This window comes from Ambystoma mexicanum, chromosome 8 (assembly GCF_040938575.1).
Source record: "Ambystoma mexicanum isolate Mex_15411 chromosome 8, UKY_AmexF1_1, whole genome shotgun sequence".
NCBI lineage: Eukaryota > Metazoa > Chordata > Amphibia > Caudata > Ambystomatidae > Ambystoma > Ambystoma mexicanum.
The window spans coordinates 9,589,518-9,613,125 of record NC_090929.1 but is presented as its reverse complement, the minus strand read 5'-3'; the positions used below and the strand labels follow the sequence as shown (position 1 = coordinate 9,613,125).

General features: G+C 53.0%; 1 protein-coding gene across 5 annotated transcripts in view; it reads left to right on the top strand.

Moving 5' to 3' along the window:
* The window catches only part of FPGS (folylpolyglutamate synthase), a 669,976-nt gene that overhangs the window by 366,411 nt on the left and 279,957 nt on the right, over positions 1–23,608 (top strand). The gene's annotated exons all lie outside the window — the stretch shown is intronic.

Below are 23,608 nucleotides of genomic sequence, written 5' to 3'. Positions count from 1 at the left end.
TCCCTCTTATAACTTTTGCTTCTTCTGTTGACAATATCCAAGTACTCCTGGCAACGTTGAATCTTGATCTTGAACTTGAACTGCCTGTGTGATCCTCGACAACAGGAATCCGGTTCCACTTGACATTGGCGCAGGCCTATTGACTTTGATCTTCCTATCCGCAAGTGTTCTCTGATTCTGTCTGCCTTGACAAAAATATTGCCTAAGATTTTTGCCCCCAACTCTCTTTTGCTAGCTCAGGTGCTAAGTGTGTTTTTATCCCGGTAACATTTCTTTCCGCGGATGTGCGTATCTCTAGTAAGACCGAACTGTCATTCCTGTCAAAAAGTGCTTGCAGATGTATTCCCGGTAACGTCTTTTGTTTCACAACACCGGTCCGTCAAATCATAAGGTACTTACCTTGAGTTGTTCTGCACAAAGTTAACTGGTTGTGTGTAGTGTATTTTTTGTGTGGTTTTGATTTAATAGAAGTGAAGTGTTTTGTGAACAGATGGTTTAAAAATAAATGTACTTTTACTTTTTAACTAAAAAACTTGAGTCAGTGTTTGCTTGAGTCACAGTAATTGTGGTCTTTTGTGTAATCTCTGTTACTGCTCATTTGCTCTTGAGATAAGCCTGGCTGCTCCGCTACTGCTACCACTTTAACAGTGTAGTACAGGCTTGTACCAAAGGTGAACTTGTATTACCACTTGTAGTCTTACTTGTGTGTAGTGGACCCTAAGGGCACTGCACAGGATTCTGCCTAACAATGGGTTAGTGAAGGTGGCGGCTTACTAGTGATGACTGGCGGGAAGGGTTAGTGTAGGTGCTGACTTACTAGTGGTTACTCTGGGGGGCAGGGTTAATGTAGGCGATTTTGTTTATGGTTTATTAGAAAATTAAAACCTTTACGTACGATCCACATAGTAAAATGCATTCAGTATCTCATGGAGGAAAGTATCATCTTATACCCTTTACACAGTTCCATAAGCTTGCGTTCAAAGGCTCCTGCCATACCAGAGACAATTAACATCAATTTATCTTTAGCATCACCTGTGTAATGGAGGAAAACCTCCTTTTTAAAAAGACCCTCCAATGGAATGGTATCAGTCCGTTACCTATTTCCCCTCTCAAATTCCTTTTTAAGCTCCAATTCCACAAAAGACATCACCGCTAAGACTAGTCTAGTCTTACCCCCAAGGAGTAACCAATTACCATTCTTTGGCTGTTGGGGATTGGGCTTGCAGAATACATTTCCCCACAAATCGCCCTTGCACCTCTGTCAATGTCTCACAGTGTGTTACCAAATGGATGTCTCGCTCTCCACGGGGTCACCAAAGTATCTGCATCTAGCATCTGCTTCCATAATCTGCTTCCTAACTAGGAGCACCTCCTTTGTCGGCACAATATGTAAGCAGCATTGCATAAACAAAGCCCGATAATGGGCAGAGGGTAATTTTTGCAGGTATTCCGCGATTTGATTTCCGACCCCCACCTTTTGTCAGGAAGCACCATAGAGAGCCTAATGGAGTGTCTGATATGAGAAGTATTAATCCAGTCGAGCTCCTGTGTCCTCTTTTTAGCCTTCAATGGGTTGTTAATTAAAGTGTCTAGCGTTTTGTTACATTCCTTCAGATGGCTATCACATTTCTCTGTCCATCTTTGGAACCCCCTATCTGACCGGGCTGATTTCAAAGGGAGGGGTGTTATCTGAAGACACACTTCCTATATAGGGAGATGATTTTCCACGCCACTACTGACTCCAATAATTACAGTCCCATCTCATAGCGAATGCAAGCGGTTGAAAGCGAGTTTTGAAGTTGCTGGACCTTCCTCCGAAACCACCCTTCTAGGATCCCCCACTGTTTCCATGCTATATTGAAGATTGGCTCTGCATGATAGGCGAGTATCTGGACAACTTTGTTATAAAATATCGTCACCGGTTGTAACCAGCAGGCACTGAATTTCCTGTGCATCACAATCACCTGAGTCGCAAGTCACCCAACCTTAGCCTGCTGCTTTACTAGGTGAGCCCTTTCATCTAGGTTTTTATTAATGTTTGTCCCTAGGTATGTTATCACTTCTACCTTCTCTATAATCTCATGCTCCACTCTCCATGATGGACCTCCCTTGTAGGTTTTCCTAGCAGAGGACATGAGGACTTTCGATTTTCTAGCGTTTACCCCCATATCATTCATTTTAAGATGGGTTATAAAGCTATTTAGTCTGCGTTGAAGGCCAATCTGCATCTGGTCAATTAAGACTAAATCGTCAGCATACAAGACCCAAGGAAGCTCTATCTCCTCAAATTTGGGGTGGGAAGCACGGACCCCTTGTTGGGGCACCCTCAGATCTGACATATAGAGGTTTAAAAGGATCAGATCTGAAGAGCATCCTTGCTTTGTGCCCCGATATATTGCTGGATTTGTTCTGAGAGCAGCCCCCATGAGGAGAGCCTAAACTGGATCGATGTATCCGATTTCAGAAGCCTAATTGCTTCTTCCAGATCGGAAGGGCAGTTCCATGCTAGAAGGTTGTTCCAGAGCTGTTCACTATTGACGGAATCGAATGCTTGCTCAAGGTCCACGAAGTCCAGGTACATATTCCTACTGGTTTTAATCGATCTGAGAGTCAGTAGGTTTAGAATGAAAAGATTTTATGAAGTACCCACCCCCTTCAATAAACCCTGTCTATCTTGGGTCTAAAAGACCAGACTGGGCAGCCCACTGGTTCAGATCTCTGAATAGAAGGCCTGCAAATTGCTTTCCAAAGGTGTCTAATATGGCTCTGATTGCCTTTCTTAAAGATCGATATTAATATTGCCTCTTTCCAAGTTGAGGGAGGGATCTGCTTAGTTGCCAAGACTTGTGTAAAGATTTTTACCACAAGCTCTGCCCAGGCCCAACATTTTCCTTCAAAATATGGTTTGCCAGGCCATCCGGACAGTCCGCTCTCGAGGAACTTAACTTGCTGATCATCATTCTAACTTCTTCCATATCCAATTGAAATGCCCAGCTTCCCCTCAAACGTGAGGACACCTGTGGGGCACCCTTCTCCCCACTGGAGAAGAGCTTTGAACCGTGCGGGATACTAGTGATGTCCCTGAAGGGCAGGGTTAGTGTAGGTGCTGTCTTACTAATGATTCTCGAGGGCAGGGTTGGAGCAGGTGCTGTCTTACTAGTGAGGACTGGAGGGGCAGCGTTAGTGCAGGAGTGTTCCTTCTGATGCTGACTCCAGCGTTGGCGCAGGAGTGGTCCTTCTGATGCTGGCTCTGGTGGCAGGACTAGTGCCTAAACTCCAGTACATGGCTATTGCATGTGCTGTTCTTCTAATGCCAACACTGCCTATCAGGTCTAGTATAGATACTGCCTTGCCAATACCTTTCTATGGGGTGATGTGAGTGCAGGTGCTTTTCGGCCAGTGCTGACACTGTAGTTCAGGGCTAGTGCATGCTGCTTCTCCAGCATGGGGTCTGGCATGCATTCACATGCTCATGAATATTCCCTGTCTTCAGGCTGGGAATCCTCAGTAAAAGAAAGTTTGTTTTGTTTCTAAACTGTCTTTCTCGTATAAACCAATCGCTGAGCTCTGGGTCATACTGCCCCCAGCCAATGACTGCCCTCCTCCGGCAGCCATTTTCAGATTTTTACAGCACGCTCAAGTGTTGGGAGTCCTCACGTTTCGCGCTTCGAGCTATGTGTTTTTTCGTGTTTTTTGGTAGGAAATCTGTTTTCGGTTCAATTGAGCCTGTGTGCTCCATCGCTTATCCTTCCGATTAACGGGGACCTGTTTTCTGGCATCTTTCATTGCCCCTCAAAGGCAGAAAATGTTGAGTGTTCTTCTTGGAAGCTTCCTGAAGTCTTCAGGCCGACACTGTGCCGTATCATGTCGGAGGAGGAGGACGGAGCTTCTCTCTTCGCTGTGCACCAGCTGCGGTTTGCGGAATGTTTTTACAGATGACGGCCCTCCCAGTGCCTGTGTTGTCTACACCCGACGCATAAAGAAGATGGTGAGATCTGCCGTGGCTTCATCAAGTGCACAATGAAGGATCGACACGTCCGGTTGGCAGCGTGGCTCAAGACCAGGGCTTCTACCCCCGGTGATTAACAGGGGCATGCCTCTTCCGGATCCAGCCAAACTGAGCAGGCTTCTAAGTCATTTGAGGGCGCTCCATCCGTGGGGGCCCAACACAAGGCCAAGCACTGCGAGTCTGCATCTGCCGGGGTCGCCGTTTCAGCTGGTTCTGTGACGGTCAGGGCGCTTTCGTCTCCGCCTGCCTCAATCTCCAGCCAATGTCCAAGAGGAAGTCAGCTACCCAGGGGAAGCTGCGGGAGAAACCGGAGGACGCCAAGCAGGACAAGGTGTTGGTCCTTTCTGCTAAGGCCCTGCCGGTCCTGACCAAGATTTTCTCTTCCATCGAGATGGTTGCTATCACCCTCTCGAGGACGAGGGGGACCTGCGCGGTCCAGGGTGCCCTGGCTGCAGCCATAATGGTACTTCCTCCCAGGCGGGAGGCTTCAGCCAAGCCAGTGGAGAAGATTCCGAAGAGCTTAGCCCAGGACTGACCCCTCAGGACCCGAAGAAGGGGGCTCAGAACAACTCCAATGCATGACCATTTCTTAGACCGACAAGGAGGAGATACTTTTACTTTCTGTCCACACCATCCAGTGTGGTGACGGTGTCGATGATGGAAACTGGGGGTGTGGGGGCGCACCCGCCAGAGGCGATGTCGACGACATGGGCGCTTTGCCCAGTGACCCTGTCCCCAGGTGCCTCTGAGGGATGTATCGCAGGACATCCTCTTGACCCTCCACACGCTGGTGTTAGAGATTCAGAGGAGGATGCCGGTGGTGACCCTGTTGACACCAGGGCAACCACCGGCGAAGAAGAGTAGGAGGCATCCTACACCTCTGTTCCAACCGTCACTTCCCCACCCCCAGGGAGACGGGAACAGACACAGCGACAACGGACACGGATGACGACGCAGGGATGGGAGATCCTGCATCACCGCCGCCGAAAGCTACTCCACGCGATGAAGTGGAATCCTTTCATTCCATGATCACCCGTGCGTCAGAGCTTTTCCAGATCACCCAGAAAAGAAAAAGGAGGGCTTCCTGTAACAGCACCCAGCGGAAAAGAGGAAGACCATCTTGTGGGTCCCGATCCTGGACGACGACTGGGATGAAGGGCTGGCTCTGCTGAGGAACCCCACCTCATTCCCAGCAAAAAGAGCCCAGCTTGAAAAGAAGTGCAGCACCCGAGTGTCTATGGTGTCAGCCGTTGCCAGACTCGGTAGACGTCGCCGGACTTGGTGGCCGCCAGGAAGAAGTCATTGAGTTTATCGTCTTCTTAATCTGCACAAATGGACGACGAGAGGAAGAAATTGGATTCCATTGGTAGAAAGGGCATCTACTCGGCGGCGACAGCGGTCAAGGCGGCCAATACCTTAGCAATCGTGGCCAAATACGACCGGGAGCTTTGGTACAAGATGGCTCCACTCCTGGATTTCCTCCCTGATGACAAACGGGTCGAGGCTTTGGAGATCCTCCAGAAAGGCGAGGTGGCGTCGGACCACGCTATCACGATGGCCCTGGACATTGCAGACACGGGCTTCCGCCAGATGGGAAACAGGGTTTGCCTTTGCTGCTATGGTTGGCTCAAGGCTACCAACTTTAGATAGGAGGTCCAGGCGAGGTTTCTGGACATGCCGTTCGACAGAGACAACCTGTTCTGGAAGGCCATAGATGAATCCCTCCAGGCCATCAAGACCGACACAGAGATGGCCCGTGCCTTGGGCACCCTGCAACAACACCGGCCGTCCTTTCGTTCCTCAGGAGGGAAGTCTAGCAGAGTTTCAGTTGGGGCTCATCCTCTTATCGCCAATTCGCCCATTCCTCGACCCAGGAAGTCAACAGGGGTCTCTCCAAGGACTTATGAAGTGCGTGCCGACCGCCAAGCAGGACTGAACCGGCCAAGACATCGGGCCCCACCCTGATCCTCGGTGGGAGGCCAGCTGGCGCATTTAGTCAGCGTGTGGGAGACCATCTCCACAGATCGATGGGTGCTGGATGCTCTTGCCCTTGGACATACTTTAGAGTTTGAACGGAAGTGACGGCGAATACAACCCGTGGCCCGACAGGAACAACACATCCCTCAGCTGCTGCTGGAAGTTCGGGCCATGTAGAAAGAAAAAGGAGCTCCAGAGTTCCAAAGAGTCTCCGGGGCTCCAGAGTTTACTCAAGGTGCTTTCTCATAAGAAAGAAGACCGGGGCTGGAGGCCCAATCTCGACCTATGACAGATCAACAAGTACATAAAGTCCCAGAAGTTCAGGATGGTCACGCTGTAGCATGTGCTCGGCCAGCTGGAGGAGGGGGACTTTCTGTTGTCGTTGGATCTGGAGGACATGTATTCCACTACAAAAATACACAAAGGAATTTGCAAGTTTCTGCGCTTTGTCGTTCAAGGGAAGCATTATCAGTTCAAGGCTCTCTCCTTGGGACTGAAGTCGGCGCACAGTCTTCACCAAGTGCCTGGCTCCGGTGGCGGCCCATCTACAACTGCAAGGGATCCATATGTATCCTTACCTGGACGACTGGCTCATTCCTCGCCAATTCAAAGGACATCGCAGTCGATCACACGGCAAAGACCACTCCGACTGCTGATGGACCTCAGAGATTCTCGGTGAATTATGCAAAGTCCTGCTTGACTGCAGATCAATCTGTTTGCGACAAACACCAAGTGCCAGAGGTTCGCTAGCAGGTCCCCCCCCCAATCCGGTGAGCTTGGGGGACACATTCTCATGGGAAGGCCTGGTTCTGAATGTGTTCCCTCCGTTGCCGTTACTAGTACAAGTCATCAGTCAACTCAGACGGTACAGGTGCAGGATGATCCTCGTACCAGTGTGGCCGAGGCAGATCTGGTACCCGGACCGTCTAAGCATGTCAGCGTCTCCTCCAATCTAGCTGGCAATGGTCGCGTCTCTTCTTTCCAGGGAAGGAGACGCAATTCTGCACCATAACCCAGGATTTCTGAAACTGAAGGCCTGGCTCCTGCAGCATTAGAGTTCGGTGGCTACGATCTTCCGGCGGTCTGCATGGAGTTTCTCGTCAACGCCAGGGCATCATCTACTTTGAAGTACTATGGACACAAATGGAAGCATTTTGCGACTTGATGCCAGTTGCAGATGATCAACCCTCTGAGGGTCACGGCCCCTCAAGTACATCTGTATTTACTGTCATTGACCAAATTTGGGGCTGGCTCACGCCTCCATCAAGGTACATTTGGCGGCTATCTCCCGCTACACCACCGGGACGGTCTTCACTGTGGTCGCACCGTCTAGTCAAGGAGTTCAAGGTAATGTTCCGCTCGTTCCTGCCGGTTAAGGCTCTGGGAACTCAGCGTGGTGCTGACTAGGCTCCTGGGGCCCCCATTCAAACCAATGCATTCAGACCCGCTCAGGTTTCTGTCATGGAAGACCGCGTTCCTCATGGCCATCACCTCTGCAAGACGAGTAGATGAAATCCAGGCCCTGTCCTGCAAGCGGCCTTACTTTACTTTCCACGAGACAAGGGTGGTGCTGCAGACGCACCCCTCCTTCATGCCCAAGGTTCCATCAGAATTCCATCTCAACGAGCCCTTGCTGTTATCTGTGTTACTCTTACGTCCTGTCCCCTTTCCTCCACACTGCATGGGCGTCCCTTCCAAGGGCCCAGAGACTGAACCTTTTTCACCAGAAAAAACTTTCTTCCCCTTTTAAATTTAGTGGCGTTCGGCCCAGGGAACATGCGCTGCCCTGACTCCGCCCTCTGGCACCACACCTCAGTCCCCTTTTCCACACTGATGGGTATGGGGCAAATTCACCAGCGCTCCTGGGCTTGGCTTTGGCCTTGTAATTCCACGCGCAGATACTTCTGTCTTTTTTTGTCTTTTTTTATCATTCAAGTACTCTGTCCTCAGGCGCCACAATCCTCCCCGGCGCATGTAGGCTTCGCAGGGTTCAGCAGGTATCCATCCTGCAAGGGGCTCTTCCCAACTTCAGACCCCCACGGCCTCTACCTACGTTGCCTTAGCCCAAACGACGGTTGGCAAGCTTGTTCAGCGCGTGGCTCGCTGTCATCGAAAGCGCTGAACAGACTAGCCAGGTGGAGGGAGCTCTTCCAGATGTCGCCTCCAGAGGACCTCAAGAACTTCATGAAACACAGAGCCAGGGCCAAGGAAGGGCCGCTATTTTCCATCGCACCCCGCAAAGGAAACTCCTTCCTAAGGAGGGACCGCTCAGGTCCTTGTACCAGCACGTGCACCGAGGCCTATCCTTTTGCGCAGTGCAGCTTCCCACTGCGTCCATACGGCCAGGGTATGCCCCCGGCTACCCCGTTAGTACCCCTAGCCCCCTCAGACCAGTGAAGAGTGGTTCTTGGAGAGGTTCCTTGTGCTTATGAAGTTACCTCAGATGGGGGTTATCCTCAAGGACGCCATCAGGGAAGTCCTCCCGACTATGCTAGCGGCAGCACAAGTGCCTCCGCCGATGCCCCTGGCCCCAGTGCAGCCGCTGGTCCCGGCTCCCCAGCTGACTCCTCAGGCGGTTCTGTACCAGCCTCCTCAGCCCCGGCGGCGGTCCCTGTACCCCAGACTCCGGCTCCAACTACTCCTCCACCTTCGCAGGATCCTCCTGATCCGCAGGACACGGATGATGATGATGATGATGATGAGGAGGATCCGGACACACCATCCTCAGCCAGGGCCTTCCACAAACGTCTTGCTGGGCTGGCGGAATACCTGGGCCTACCCCAGCCCGAGGTCGAACAGCCAGCAGAGGGGGATCTGGCGAAAGTCCTCACGCAACGCCCCTCTGCCAAAACAGGGATTGCTCTGCAGAACGATGTAGTCTCCCTGGCCAAGAAGGGTTGGCTTAAACCCCACTCTGCCCAGCCGGTCAATCGACGCCTGGACTCCAGTACAGGCAGATGGAGGGGGATACACTCTTGCTTTCGGCCCATCCTCGACCACACTCCTCAGTAATCGCTGCAGCATCACTATACTCCAAGGCTCAGTCGTCCTTGGCCTCCTCCTCTGCGGCTCTACTAGGCAAGGAGGAGAAGATCTTGGAGGCGTACGGAAAGAAACTCTATTCCAGCGCGTCCCTGCACCTTCGTCAAGCCAATGCTGATGCCATGCTGGCTGCCACTAATCAGAGGTTATGGCGGGAAATTGCGGACTTCCTCCTGGAACTCCCTACGCAGAGCCAATCGCGTTTTAAGGTGGGGCTGGAGGAGGCCAAGCTGGTGGCGCATGACCTCATGGAATCCACCGTGGCCCATATCGACACCTCTGGCCGTGCCATCTGTTTCGCCACGGATATGAGAAGGACGGCCTGGCTCCAGGGCCACAAAATACATATTAGATCTACCGTTCGAGGTGGGGGGGGGGGACCTCTTCCACTCCACCACGGACAAAGAGCTGGACAAGAAGCAAAACCACTCGCAAACGGCAAGTCTTTATCCATCTTGACAAAGACCACGCCTAAGTTGTACACCCAGTCACAGCAGCGCTCCCACAGGGGACGTACGTATGGAGGGTTCCGCGGCTTCCAGGAACGGAGATCCAGGCAGCCGGACCGCTTTCCGTCTCAGAACCGGCACAAGCAACAAAAAGGAGGGGGGTGGGGAGTAAGGGCTTTTTCCAGTCCCCCTCCTCTGCGCCAGCCTCAGAGGGAAAGGAGGCATCACACGCCCCTTCGGGTCCACGTGTCTCCAGTGGGGGGGGGGGGAGGGATTGCTCTCCATGCACATTTCTGGCTCCAGAATTTTGTGGACCCCTGGATCCTCTCCGTAGTATCCAGAGGGTACCGCCTACCTATCCCAGCCTCCCCTCCCCTCCACTCCCTCATGTTGGGACAGCAACTCCTCTGGTGGAGAACCGGTTGTGCGTAGAGAGCCTGGCAGTGGAGGAAGTCCCAGCGAGGCTTTGGCTTTTACTCCAGGATTTTTGCCATTCAGAAGAACCAGGCGGGCCTGAGAGTTGTGCTGGACCTTTCCACCCTCAACCTCTCCTTACCCCTTCAGAAATTCAAGATGGTTACGCCAACTGTTATAGCGGAGACATTGTGCAAGGGAGACTGGATGTGCTCCTTGGATCTGAAGGACGCGTACCCATAAGTCCCGATTTGGCAGCCCCATCGTTCCTTCCTACGGTTCAGGATCATGGGCTACCATTTTCCATACAAGGTCCTTCCTTTTGGCCTCAATTCGGCCCCTAGGGTATTTACCAGGCTCATGAATACAGTGGCTGCCCTCCTCAGAGCGCAGAGCCTCCATCTACCCATACCTCGACGGCTGGCTCGTCAGGGCTACATCTCCGGAAGCGGTTCACCACTCTTCCCGTGCTCTTATGAGCACACTGCACAATCTGGGCTTCTTGCTCAATCTCAAGAAGTCGCAGCTGCAGCCCACGCAGACTCTGACATTCTTGGGCCTCATCTGCAGTACGTGTTGCGAGAAGGTACTCCTGTGGGAGGACAAGATCTCGGCCATCAAAAGGGCCACCACCCACTTCCTCAGCAGAGAGGTGACCTCGGCATGGTGGTACCAGCATCTCCTTGGTCTCTTGGCAGCGGTCCTATTAGCCGTCCCACACACGAGATTGAGGAAGAGGAGGATTCAGCTCACTTTGCAGCCTCATGGAACCAGGAGCGGGGCTCCCAATCCGAGATGATCAACGTTCCTCCATCTTTCCACCCGGACCTAACATGGTGGTCGAGGGACTGCAACCTACGGACAGGCAAGTCCTTTCGGCCCCCACCCGCAGGCCACCATCACCACAGACTCCTCGCTCGAGGGCTGGGGAGCCACTCTGGAGGATCTCTTGGTCCACGGCACCTGGACTAGACAGGAGCAGGAATACCACATCAATTGGTTAGAGCTGAACACCATCTGGCTAGCGCTCAGAGCATTACTACCACTTCTCAAGGGCAAGGTTGTCCTCATCCAGACAGACAATTCGACCAGCATGTACTACGTCAATAAGCAGGGAGGCACCAGATCACATCCTCTGTGCAGACTGGCAATCAGCATGTCGGAGTAGGCCCTGGAAAACGACATCTACCTCACGGCAGTCCACCTCCCGGGGGACTCCAATCTGGAAGTCGACTGGCTCAGCAGGTTGGGAGCGGACAATTACGAGTGGCAGCTAAATGACCTTGTTATTCAGGAGATCTGCAACAGGTGGGGTATTACGCAGAATTTTATGCAGTACCCTTTGGGAACACCACACGCAATTAAGACTACACAGTAAAGTGGTAGCGATGGCTGAGCAGCCAGACTTATCGCAAGAGTAAAGTGAGCAGTATCAATAGTTACACAAAGGACAACAATTACTATGGTTCAAACAAACACTGACTCAAGGTTTCTGACTAAAAGAATATACATTTATTTACACATCAGTTGTAAAACAATTCACTAAAGTAAAGCAGTAGAAAAATCACTCTTAATATACTACACACCACCCAATAGATTCTGGACAAGTTAAGCTCAGAATGAAGTGTGAGCAAAATGGCACTCCAGCAATTTAAAAGGGAGGGAAAGACAAGGTTGTACAAATTTAAGCAGCACCAACAAGTGAGTAAGCAGGGCAATCTAGAAAAGGCTACTACGGTGAGGAAATCAAATCAAGAGGCCTGAGCCAAAGTCAATGGACCAGAGTCTTTGCAGAGGATCACACAGTTCAGAGTAGTTTGCGGTTAAGTCTTTGCCAAGAGTTCAGAACGAAGTTGGTCGGAAGAAAAGTTACTTAAGAGTAGAGAAGGACAAGCCCTCGGATTGGCAAAAGATTTCAAACTCTTTCACTGTGGCCGAGCGGAACGAACAACCGGGTTTGAACAGTACCTTAAGTGAAGAAGAAGGCTGTAGCTGAGGCAAACATTCCTGGCAGATCCTGCAGGCTCACAGTTCCTAAAGCGACTGTCGGACTGACAAGGAGGAGGAAGACTGGAGGGTCCTGCAGTGCCCAGGGAAGAAACTGGCAGCAGAGCAAAGCAACAAATAAAAGGTGCGTTCCTTAAAACCCAAGCATGGTCCGATCCTCTTGGCTATCCGGTTCGCTGTAGCTGTGCACAGCAAATTCGACCAGAGGGAGGCCTGGCTTGCAGTTTGGCAAACTGGTTGGTCCCACCAGCTCAAGGGGAGAAGATTCCTTACAGATCTTCCCTGTCATCGAAGTTTGGAGATTCGGACCTGCAGCAGGGCTTCACCGGGAGGTTGTCATGGTAGAGGTCCCCTTCTGTCAGCTTCTCTTCGGTTCTCTCGATCCAGTGGCGACTCTGCCTTCCTAGTCCCAGAGACATGCTTTTTATGCAGTTTTCCTCCATTCACACAGCCTGGCTGTCAATCACACAGCAGGGTGGCTGTCCTGGCGGGACAGTCAACACAGCCAATCATACAGAGTGCGACATGGGTCTCCAAGGAGACCCTGTGCAGGGAGTCTCAAACCCCTCCCTCACATCCTGTCCCCCTCAAATATTCAGACGCCTAAGGAGGGCTTCTGTGCAGAAGACCGCCAAAGGACAGCGAACAAAGGAACCAAACCTGGTTTGGCGCGCAGAGTAAAACACAAGAAAGACCTTTACAAAAAGAAATGGCGAATAAAACCAGCCAGAACCAAATAATGGGGTCCAGCGGATTTAAGTTCAAGGCTACTAACTTAGCCTAAAACAGTACCAGGCTATTTAAATAAACCGCGGTAGGATAGATACCACTGCCACCAGCCAAATCTTAAAGAAAGGGGAACAAAATAATGTTCCATGAGAGACAGACAAAAAGGGATAACTATTCACCCTTTCCAGAACTCTATGTAAGATAGTTTGTACTGGGTCTGTGAATTTAAAAAGACTAATAAAGTCAATGGCAACTTTACATGTTCTGGGAGACAGTGGTCAGTCCCAGAAAATGGAGTTTAAAGTGGGAAGTGTGAAAAAAGACAACCTTGTGTCACTGCACTAAAGGTGTTGTGTGACACATAGTAAAAAGATGATGCCTATGGAGTAGGTGGGACTCCACAGTCTATGAACACAAAAATGTTAAACGCACAGCAAAACACATGTAAGAGTGGGGAAAAAAGGCTCACACTCTTACCAGGTGAAAAAAAGAAATCCTAGAAATCCAGCAAAGCTGCTGAGGGACTCAGTAGGTAAGGGAAATTAGCCATTCTGGAGAGTTCTCCCTAACATGGGGTCATCACCAGGTGGATCTCTTTGCCACCTGGCACAACAAGAAGTGCCCTCAGTACGCCTCCTGGCAGGGACAGAGCCCCGGATCCCTGGGCGACTAATTTCTGCTTCAGTGGAACGGCATTAGGGCTTACGCCTTTCTGCCCACACCACTAGTTCAGAGTGATTTGCAAGATCAAGGAGTCTCGCCAACTCAAAATCATTCTAATATCTCCATGTTCGCCGGCCAGGCCACAGTTTTCAGAGCTGCTCAGCCTCTCTGAGAGGCCTCTGATTCATCTCCCGACGGGCCCAGCACATCTTCTGGCACAGCAGGGGGCAGGGTCATCCATCCCGCACCACAGAAACTAGCCCTCACAACGTGGTACCTGAGCAGGTAATGCTGCAGCACCTCAGCCTCTCCCAGGCCAATCTGAAAATCATACAGGGCGCAAGGAGCAAGGCTACCAGGGTCCAGTATAAAAGAAAATTAACTAGATTCTGCCACTGGGCAGACTCCAGGGAAATCGACCCCCTGGCATGTACCTTGGACGACATGCTCTCCTTCTCGGCTCAGCTCGCCCTCTCCGGTGTGCAGGTGGATACCTGCCATACATACCTCGCAGTCATCGGGGCTTACAGAAAGTCAGTGGAGGGGACCTTCTCCTCCAATCCTATAGTCGAGAAGCATTTGGAAGGGCTTGCAAGGCTCTACCTGCCTGTTAAAAGGCTGCACCCCGTATGGGACCGCCACATTGTCTTGGGCCCCCTGGCCTACAAACCGTTTGAGCCAATGGCGTCCGTGGACATCCGGATGGTCACCTTCAAGACGGCTTTGCTAATCGGCCTCACCTCTGCTCGTAGAGTAAGCGAAATCCAGGCACTGTTCACCTCGGAACCGAATACTACCTTTCACACGGGCAAAGTATTTCTGCAGACACACCCAGCATTTCTGCCCAAGGTACAGTCTGCTTTCCACTTGAACGAGGAAATAGTCCTTCCTACGTTCTTTGCTGATCCGAAGGACGAAGCACAGAGAGTGCTGCACTGCCTGAGTGTCGGACGTGCCCTGAAATTCTACTTGGACAGGACCAAGGGCTTCTGCAAATCGGACGCCCTGTTTGTCATTTTCGGAGGACCAAGACCAGGCTATCAGGCCTCGAAGGCCTCCATATCCTGTTGGATGGTGCGGCCATCAAGGAGGCGTACGAGGCCCAGCACAAGCCGCTTCCGGCCAACATGCACGCCCACGCAGTCAGGGCCAAGGCAACGGCCATCGCATTCCGGCGCCATGTTCCTTGGCAAGTCATAAGCAGGGTGGCCACTTGGGCCACTCCCTCAGCTTTCTGCAAGTATTACTGTTTGGATGCCGGCTCTCGAGCAGGCGGTTCTCAGGAACCTATTTGCTTAAGGAGGCTCTCCTCTCCACCCTGGGGCTACATTCACTTGTAATCGCCCATGCAGTATGGAGGAAAGGGGACGGGACGTAAGAGTAATTATAAGTTACTCACCGTAGTGACTAGTCCTTAGTCCCCTTTCCACCATAGGTTCCACGCCCCCCAAGCCCCCTAATACTGGTGTCATTAGGCAATGTTAAATCTATTGTCGATGTGTCAATTTGGGGTGAGGTGTGGCGCCGGAGGGCGGAGTCTGGGCAGCGCATGCTCCCTGGGCTGCTCCCCCGCGCGCCTCTAAATTTAAAGGGGAAGAACGTTTTTTCTGGTGAAAAAGGTTCCGTCTCCCGTCCCTTGGAAGGGACGGCAATGCAGTATGGAGGAAAGGGGACTGTTAGTTACTACAGTGAGTAACGTATAATTTTTTCTGACACTTTCGTCAACGGCTCCTGGAGAAACTGGCCATCTCCCAGCTTAATCTCCATGCTAATTCTGTTGGTAGTCTTCATGACCATCAGTGTGGCATCAGAGCTGCCAGAAGCACGGAAACTGCTCTCCTGAACATCCGTGAAGACCTGCTCTCCAACCTTGACTCCAACACCCCGTGTGTTCTCATTTTGCTCGATCTCTCTTCTGCCTTTGATACTGTCAACCATGCCATCCTGCTCAACCGCCTCCGTGATATCCTGGGTATCACTGGTCAGGCTCTGGCGTGGCTGACCTCTTTCCTCTCTAATCGACCCTCCCAGGTCCAACTGGGGTCCTTCCTCTTTGACATCTTTTTCTCCACCTGTGGTGTCCCCCAGGGATCTAACCTCTCTCCCTGGCTGTTCAACCAGTACCTGGCACTCCTTGCCCACTGCATCACCACTCTCTGCCCCAACTTTCAGTGCTATGCGGATAATACCCAGCTCATTTTCAGGCTACCCTCGGCCTCCTCCTCTCCTTCCCTCATCTCTGACTGTCTGCTATCCAAGAATGGTGTGCCGCCAATGACATCTGCCTTAATGCCAGTAAGACTGAGATTCTACTTATCGGCACACCCACTCCCTCCTTCCCTGCAACTCTCTGGCCGGCTTCTCTTGGCCCTCTTCCTGCTCCTACCTGCAAGGCAAAAAACCTAGGGGTCATCTTCGACTCCACACTCTCCTTCTCTCCTCACATATCTGACGTCTCTAAGAAGTCACACTACCAGCTGCACCTCTTCAGAGATATTCTTCCTTTCCTCTCCTTCCCCCAGAAGCTCACTGTCTCCAGAGCCCTGGTTCTCTCTAGGCTGGACTACTGTAACAGCCTCTATCTAAATCTACCTGCCTCTACTCTCCGCCCTCTGCAACTCATCCAGAACAGGACTGCAAGACTTGTCCTTGGCCTCAAGCCCAGGGACCGTATCTCTCCAGGACTGAAATCTCTACACTGGCTCCCAGTGGCTGCGAGGATTGAGTTAAAACCTCTCTGCATTGTCCACAAGGCCTTCTGGGGTCTGGGGCCAAAATACCTTCAACTCTCTCTTCCTAAATATCTTCCTTCTCGAGCTCTTCGCTCATCAGCCTCCAACTCCCTCAGGGTCAGCCGCTTCTTCAAGCAACAAGTTGGGGGTATATCTCTCTCTGCGGCAGGGGCCTCCCTCTGGAACAGCCTTCCTGCATCCCTGAAACTTGAGGAGAACCATCTCCGGTTCCGGAAGCACCTCAAAACCTTCCTCTTTGCTTCTGCTTTCTCTCCCCCTCTCCCTGCTACATTCCTACTGAAACTGCACTGATTCTCCAACTGGGCCACTCTCACCGATCTCAGTCCTTGGCCCAGCCACTCTCCCCTTGCACTGCCTCCCTGGCAACCCCTGCACTGCGGGACTGTCTCTGCATCCCTACAGCCCCCCTTCCCAGCACTTGTCTGCACTAACCTTGCACTTGCCACCAGCTTGCCCTTATTATTTATCTCGTTATTCTTCTACCCCTGTACTGCACTTTCCCTTCTCCCTTTACCCCTGCACTTATCCCTTCCCCCCTACCCTTGCACTTGCGTGATCTGAATGACACCTGGCCTAGTAGGATCGTTGTCTGTCTTCCCTTTGTCCCCCCCCCCCTCCCTGCCTCGTCCCGCCTTGAAACATTTGTGTATAGGCGCGTTACAAATGCCATATCATATATACAGTAGGGAGAGTGGGGTTGGGGTGGACATTTCTTTTCAAACTGAAAATGCCTTTCCCTTTCCTTCCTCTTTCCCGTTTGGTCTTAGTCACTCTGTGTGCCCTCAGCTATCGAGAGGACTCCATTAAGATTTTTCCCTATTTGTAAGAGCAAATTCCCATGGAAGGATAAGCACAGACAGTGTAACCGGTGCTTGCCCCTCTGTCACAAAGAGGAAGGGTGGGCAGCTTGTAAGCTCCTCCGCCCCAAGACTTTAAAGGAGCGTAGGGTAAAACGGTGGCCAGCCTACAGTATGTCCAAAGGCGGGAATTCTCCCACTGCCGCTACCACCAAATGTGATGATGGCGAGAGTGACTATCGGGTCTCCGAACCGGAGGTTGTTGACATTTCCATGGAACGCTTGCGTTCTGCATCGTCTGTCCCCGGCCCCGATAAGCACGGCATAAACTCTGCAATGGGGGAAGTCCCACCCCGGCGACAGACGTGCAGGGCACTAAGCATACAACCACCAGCCTTACTTCGACTACGTCAAAGATGACTTCGGCGCCAACGGGTACACTGATGCCTCCGGTGATACCCGCCGACCGCCAGGATCGGCAGCCCTCCCCGCAGCCACATACGCGCCTAGCGACTGGGCAATCCAAGACAAAGGGCGCCACCCCAAAAATGCATACTTCCGTGACACCCATCACAAGAAAGCGTACGGCGATAAGGTATCAGCTTCGCCGAGAACTACTCAAGACAAGGCCTTAGATATGGGTGACCCTCAACCATGACAGTCCCCAGATCCACAAGATCCAGATACAGATATTCTGGCTTTGGAACCCCTCAAACCACCCCTACAATAAACCCCTCTCCAATTGATGATCAGCTGACGTGTAATGTTACGTAAGGCAGCTGAACACTTTAAGATTGCCACTGAAGAGGCAGCCCCTGAAGCCATCTTCAGATTTGGTAGCAAGTGAAGTGGCAGTATGACCAAGTGAAGAGCCGCAGAGGGTTAGGTGGGAGGGTTCCCATGTGAATCCATGCCAGACCCATGCTGGAGAACAACAGTTACAGGTAAGTAACTTGTTCCTTCTCCAGCATAGGGTCTGGCATGGATTCACATGCTCATGATTAAAAGAATACAGAGCAGTACACACATGCACAACCACGGGAGGTGGCAAAGGCTCAACATTAAGCATTACATCCAAAACCCAACATTAAGCAATTCTTACCTCCTCACCAGGCTCACCTTAGGCAAACAGGTTGCGCAGCACTGCTTGGCCGACACTGGACTCCTCCCTGGAATCCCGATCGACGCAGTATAATTTCGTGAAGGTGTGCGTCGACCTCCACGTAGCAGCCCTGCAGATGTCCAGCAAGGGCACGCCAGATAGGAACGCCGTGGTAGCTGCGATCGGTCTGGTGGAATGGGCTCTCGGACGGCCAGGCAGCGGTCGGTTTGCCAACTGATGACAGTACATGATACAGCCGGAGAGCCATCTGGAAATGGAAGCCTTCGAGAGAGCCTTCCCCTGATTGACAGGTCCAAAGTTCACAAAAAGTTGTGACGTCTTCCGAAAACTCTTCGTGCGGTCCACAAAGAACTTCAGTCTCTAGCCACATCCAGCGAGTGCAAAGTCCTTTCAGCCGGCGACAAAGGCCACGGGAAGAAAACAGGCAACACCAAGGGTTCGTTGAGGTGGAAGTCCAACGGCACCTTGGGCATGAAGGAGGGGTACGTCCTGAGCACTACCCTCGTGTCGTGAAAAGTCAAGTACGGGGGCTTGCAGGAAAGGGCCTGGATCTCTCCCACCCGTCGTGTGGAGGTGATGGCCACAAGAAATGCAGTTTTCCACGACAAGAACTTCAACGGAGCTGAGTGCAGAGGCTCGAAACGGAGGTCCCATGAGCTTGGTCAGCACCACGTTGAGCTCCCACGCCGGGGCCGGGGCCTTCACCGGCGGGGAACGATCTGAACAGTCCCTTAATGAATTCTTTCACTAGACAATGAGACCACAAAGACGTCCGTCCCGTTGTTCTGGTGTATCGGGAGATCGCAGCAAGATGAATCTTGATGGAAGCGTGCGCCAGTCCAGCCTTGGCCAGCGTCGGCAGGTACGGCAGTACTTGAGGAGCCGTAATCCGTAGAGGGTTAATCTTCTGTGCGTGGCACCAGACAGAGAACCTCTTCCATTTGTGTCCATAGCATTTAAGAGTTGAGGACGCCCTGGCCTTTGCAATAATCTCTGCAGTCGGCCGGTATGTCGTAACCTCCAAACTCTAACGCTGCAGGAGCCAGGCCTGCAAGTTCAGCGACTTCGGGTCGTGTTGGAGGATGGCGCCTCCTTCCCTGGAGAGAAGATCCGCGTCCACTAGCAGCTTGATTGACGGGGACGCTGACAAGTCCAGAAGGTCCGGGAACCATATCTGCCTCGGCCACGCAGGTGCGACGATCATCCTGCACTGTGACCTCTTGAGCTGGTTGATGAGCAGGATCAGCAGCGGCAATGGAGGGAACGCATATAGGAACAGGCCCTCCCAGGGGAATGAGTAAGCATCGCCCATGCTCCTCAGCTGGGGAAACCTGCTGGCGAACCTCCGGCACTTGGAGTTCGTCGCCGTCGCGAACAGATCGATCTGGGGTGTGCCCCACCGTCGGAAGAGGCAGTCCACTAGATCCTGTCGTAGTTCCCACTCGTGGCACGAGCGCAGCTCTCTGCTGAGCGAGTCGGCGATGGTGTTTTTTATTCCTGCCAGATGAAACAGCACCAGGAACATCCCTTGGGCGACGGCCCAATGCCACAGATCCTGCGCCTCCTTGGACAGGGCTGGGGATCTGGTACAGCCCTGCTTCCTGATGTAGAACATGGTGGTGGTGTTGTTGGTGAAGATCCTCACCACCTTGCCCTTGAGGGACGGAAAAAAGGACCTGAGGGCCCAAAACACTGCACGGAGTTCCAGGACGTTGATATGGAGGGACTTCTCCGTCGGCAGCCAAAGGTTCCTCGCGTGCAGATTTTCGGTGTGCGCTCCCCACCCTCCCAGGGAGGCATCCGTGGTCACTGTCTTCTCGTGGCCCGGGGTCTGGAAGTCCATGCCTGCCGTCAGATACGCTCGGGTGCCCCACCACCGGATCACTCGGAAGCTCTCGTCGAGTGTGATCCTGTCCTCGAAGCTGCCAGTCGTCTGGATCCAGCGAGCGTCCAGGAACCCCTGTAACGGGTGCATCCGAAGCCTGCACAGGCGGATGAGATAAATGCAAGAAGACATCATTCCGAGGAGGGACTTGATCGACCTCACCATGGCCGCGTCCGCAACCAGCATCCGCTGCACCTTGCCCAAGATGGCCCTCGTCCTTTCCTCCGACGGAGAGGCCAGAAGCGCCACTGTGTCGAGCTTCGCTCCCAGAAACAGTGCGTCTTGCGCGGGCACCAGATGGGACTTGGCGTAGTTTATGGAGAATCCCAGGTCCTTGAGTAGTTGGACGGTCCTCGCCGTGTGCTCTGCGGCAAGCTCCTTTGTCTTTGCTCGGATGAGCCAGTCGTCCAGGTAGGGGTAGACGTGGATCCCCTCCAGGGGCAGCCGCGCCGCCACCGGTGCGAGGCACTTGGTGAACACCCTGGGTGCCGACCTCAATACAAAGGGAAGGGCTCTGAACTGGTAGTGACACCCTTGGACCACGAATCTGAGAAACTTTCAGTGTCCCTTTAGGATGGGGTTATGGAAGTAGGCATCCTCCAAATCCAACGACGACAGGAAATCGCCCTCCTCCTGTTGACCCAGGACGTGTTGGAGGGTGACCATCCGGAACTTCTGTGCCTTGATGAATTTGTTCAGTCGTCGTAGGTCCAGGATGGGACGCCATCCTCCCGTCGTCTTCTTCACGAGGAAGTATCTTGAGTAAACTCTGGAGCTCCGAAGCCTCTTTGGGACGAGCTCGATGGGGCCTTTCTTGAGCATCGCCTTTACCTCCAAGAGAAGTTGAGGGACGTGATGTTCCTTCCTGGCCACCGGGGGGGGCGGGACGCGCGGGCACTTCTTTAGAAACTCGAGCGCGTGACCCTGGGCCAGGGCGTCCAGCACCCAACGGTCGGTGGAGATGGACTCCCACACGCTGACGAAGCTCGGCAGCCGGCCTCCCACCAGGGTGCTTCGGTGGGGGCCCGACAACACGGCCGGTTCAGTCCTGCTTCGACGAGGCTTTGCCGCCTTGTCCCCCTTGGCGACGACGGCGGGGTCCGCCCGACTTGCCTCGTCCCCTGTAGGCTTCCTGTGACGACGAACGGGCCGCTTGACGATAGGTGGAAAATCCGCCGCCGGAACCTTTGGAGGCACCCTGCTTGCCTCCGCCGCTCCGAAAGGGCGGCCGTCGTTGCCGGAGAACACCAAGAGCACAGGTCGTCTCCGTGTCCGTCTTGATGGCTTGTAGGGAATCGTCCACTGTTTTTCCAAACAGGTTGCTCCCGTCGAACGGCATGTCCAAGACTCTGGTCTGTACGTCCTGCCGGAAGTCAGTTGCCTTGAGCCATCCACGCCGTCTAAGGCACACGCCGTTGCCCAACTGGCGAAATCCAGTGTCAGCGATGTCCGTCGCTATCGTAATGGTGTGGTCCGACACCACTTCTCCTTCCTGCAAGATCTCTAGGGCCTCCGCCCTCTTGTCTGGTAAGAAGTCCAGCAGGGGGAGATTTTGTACCACAACTCCCTGTCGTAGCAGGCTACGATAGCCAAGGCGTTGGCAGCCTTAATCGTCGTCGCTGCCGATGAGATGACTCTGCGTCCCATCGTGTCCAATTTCTTTCCCTCGCCGTCCGGCGGGGAGGTTGACGTAGAGGCCGAGGCCCCCCCCCCGCTTTCTTCCTGGCTGCCGCGGAGACGACCGAGTCCGGGGTCGGCTGTGCCCGAACGCACAAGGGGGCCGCGTCCGGGACCCGGTACTTCTTCTCGTACCAATCCCTTCTCGCAGGCGTTGTGGATGGGTTCTTGAGGAGGTCGAGACCCTCATCCCAGATATCGTCCAGTAGAGGTACAGCGAGGACAGTCTTCCTCTTGGTCTCGCGCCGTTGATAAAGGAAACCTTCTTTCTTCTTCTCTTCCAGGCAGAGCTGGAAAAGCTCGGATGCCCTGACGATCATGGCATGAAACGATCCAATCTCGTCGGGCGGGGAAGCCCGGGGAGGAGGTGACAACGGCAGATCCTCGTCGTAAACCTAGTCGTCTGTACCCGTCGCGGCCGTGTCAGTCCCCGTATCATCCCCACGGGTCGTGGACGGGGAGGATGGTTGAAAAGGAGGTGGAGGATGAATCCTTCTTCTCTTAGGAGGAGGGCTCCCAGAAGGGCCTGGCTCCGGGTCCCCCGTCGGGAGCGGTTCCTCCGTTGGTGGTAACGGCAATCTCGTCCTTATCTCCGAGCATAAGGACTGTATAGCCAACAAAATGGCTGCCGTGTTGTCTTGCGGCACTGGTTGAGGGGATTCCGACGGGCGGTCAGGAGCCCCGTCGGCACCCTCTACGTTCTCGTCGTCTCCTACGTCTGGGTCCCTCCCGACGGGCTGGTCTTCTTCCACGCCAACGCCGTGGCTTAAGACTTCGATCAGCTCCTCCTCCGAGGTTGAGGCCAAATCCACGACGACCTCCTGCCCCCCCTTTTTCCTCTCCGTCGGAGGTTTCACGGGGGTCCTGTCGATGGGCATGACAGAGGACTCCCTCTGCGGTGGCAGGGAGACTCTGGGCCCCGAGGTCGCCAGCACTGGTGTAGCCTCCACAGGCTGAGCCAGGGCCGCCGCGACTGTCTCGATAGAGGCCTTGGCCGGGTGGATCAAGGCTTTCACCACCTTGGGTGCGCTCACTGCCTTCTCCTTGGGGGGAGGGTCACCGCCTCGCTCCCCCCCCGATGGGAGCGACTCTCTGATGTGGCCAATGTCTGTCATAGAAACCTCCGGTAGATATTTCTCATACATTTGAGTGGATCGGGGTAATGTTGTGGCTGCTGGGGCCCGTCTGCGGAAAAGATTACCAATCGGGCCATCTGCCTGGTGCAAGCTGGTTCCTGCCTGGTGCAAGCTGGTTCCTGCCTGCACTAAGGCACGCGCACAAATTCATGTGCCACATCTTTTTCCTCATCCCGTTTTCTTTTAAAACGCGTCAGTGTCTCTGTAAGGGACATTTGGCACAGACCACTCTCAAATTTTGGTGGATCTTTCAACCTTAAGTGGGTCTTTGAAGAAACATGCTCAGCGATTCGGCTTGAAGTCTTTCCTTTGACTAATACAATTGTTACTCTGCAAGCCTTGCAAATTAACAATTGTTTTCCGTTGTTTTCCTCTACTGTAAAATCTTTGTGTTCCCGGGCGTTATCCTCAGCGTTCTTGCTTTTGCGGGGCATTGCTCGATGTCTGAGAAGCCTATTGGAACAATTAAAAGAGGAGACTACTTACACATAGCAGAAGCATGACATTAACTGTGTCCTTCTGATTCAGTCTCGGGACCTTCCCCTGCAACATGTGGTCTTCAATTCACATTCTCTCACCCCATGCCCTGCGCTCTTAATTTTTGCAGGTGTTTTTGTACCAAAAGTGTATTGCTTTCCCTGTGATTTCTATAAATAATTAAATACAATGAATTAGAAAGACCTCAGCTACCTACATAATGTCACGTAGTGATGACACGTGACACCACTAATGTTCCCTATTTGGCTGCTGTCTTTTATGGCTAGAGAAGAGCTGCCATGCAGTAATGAAGATAACAGCGAAGGATATCACAACACAACAGCAAGTGCTCGGTCAAATGAACATGGCTGGGCAAACTTTCTGAGCCCTCACAATACACCCCCTTAACTGGTCCTGCCCTGTATGAAGACCCACTACCGACACATGACCACCTGTCAGCTGTCAGTGCC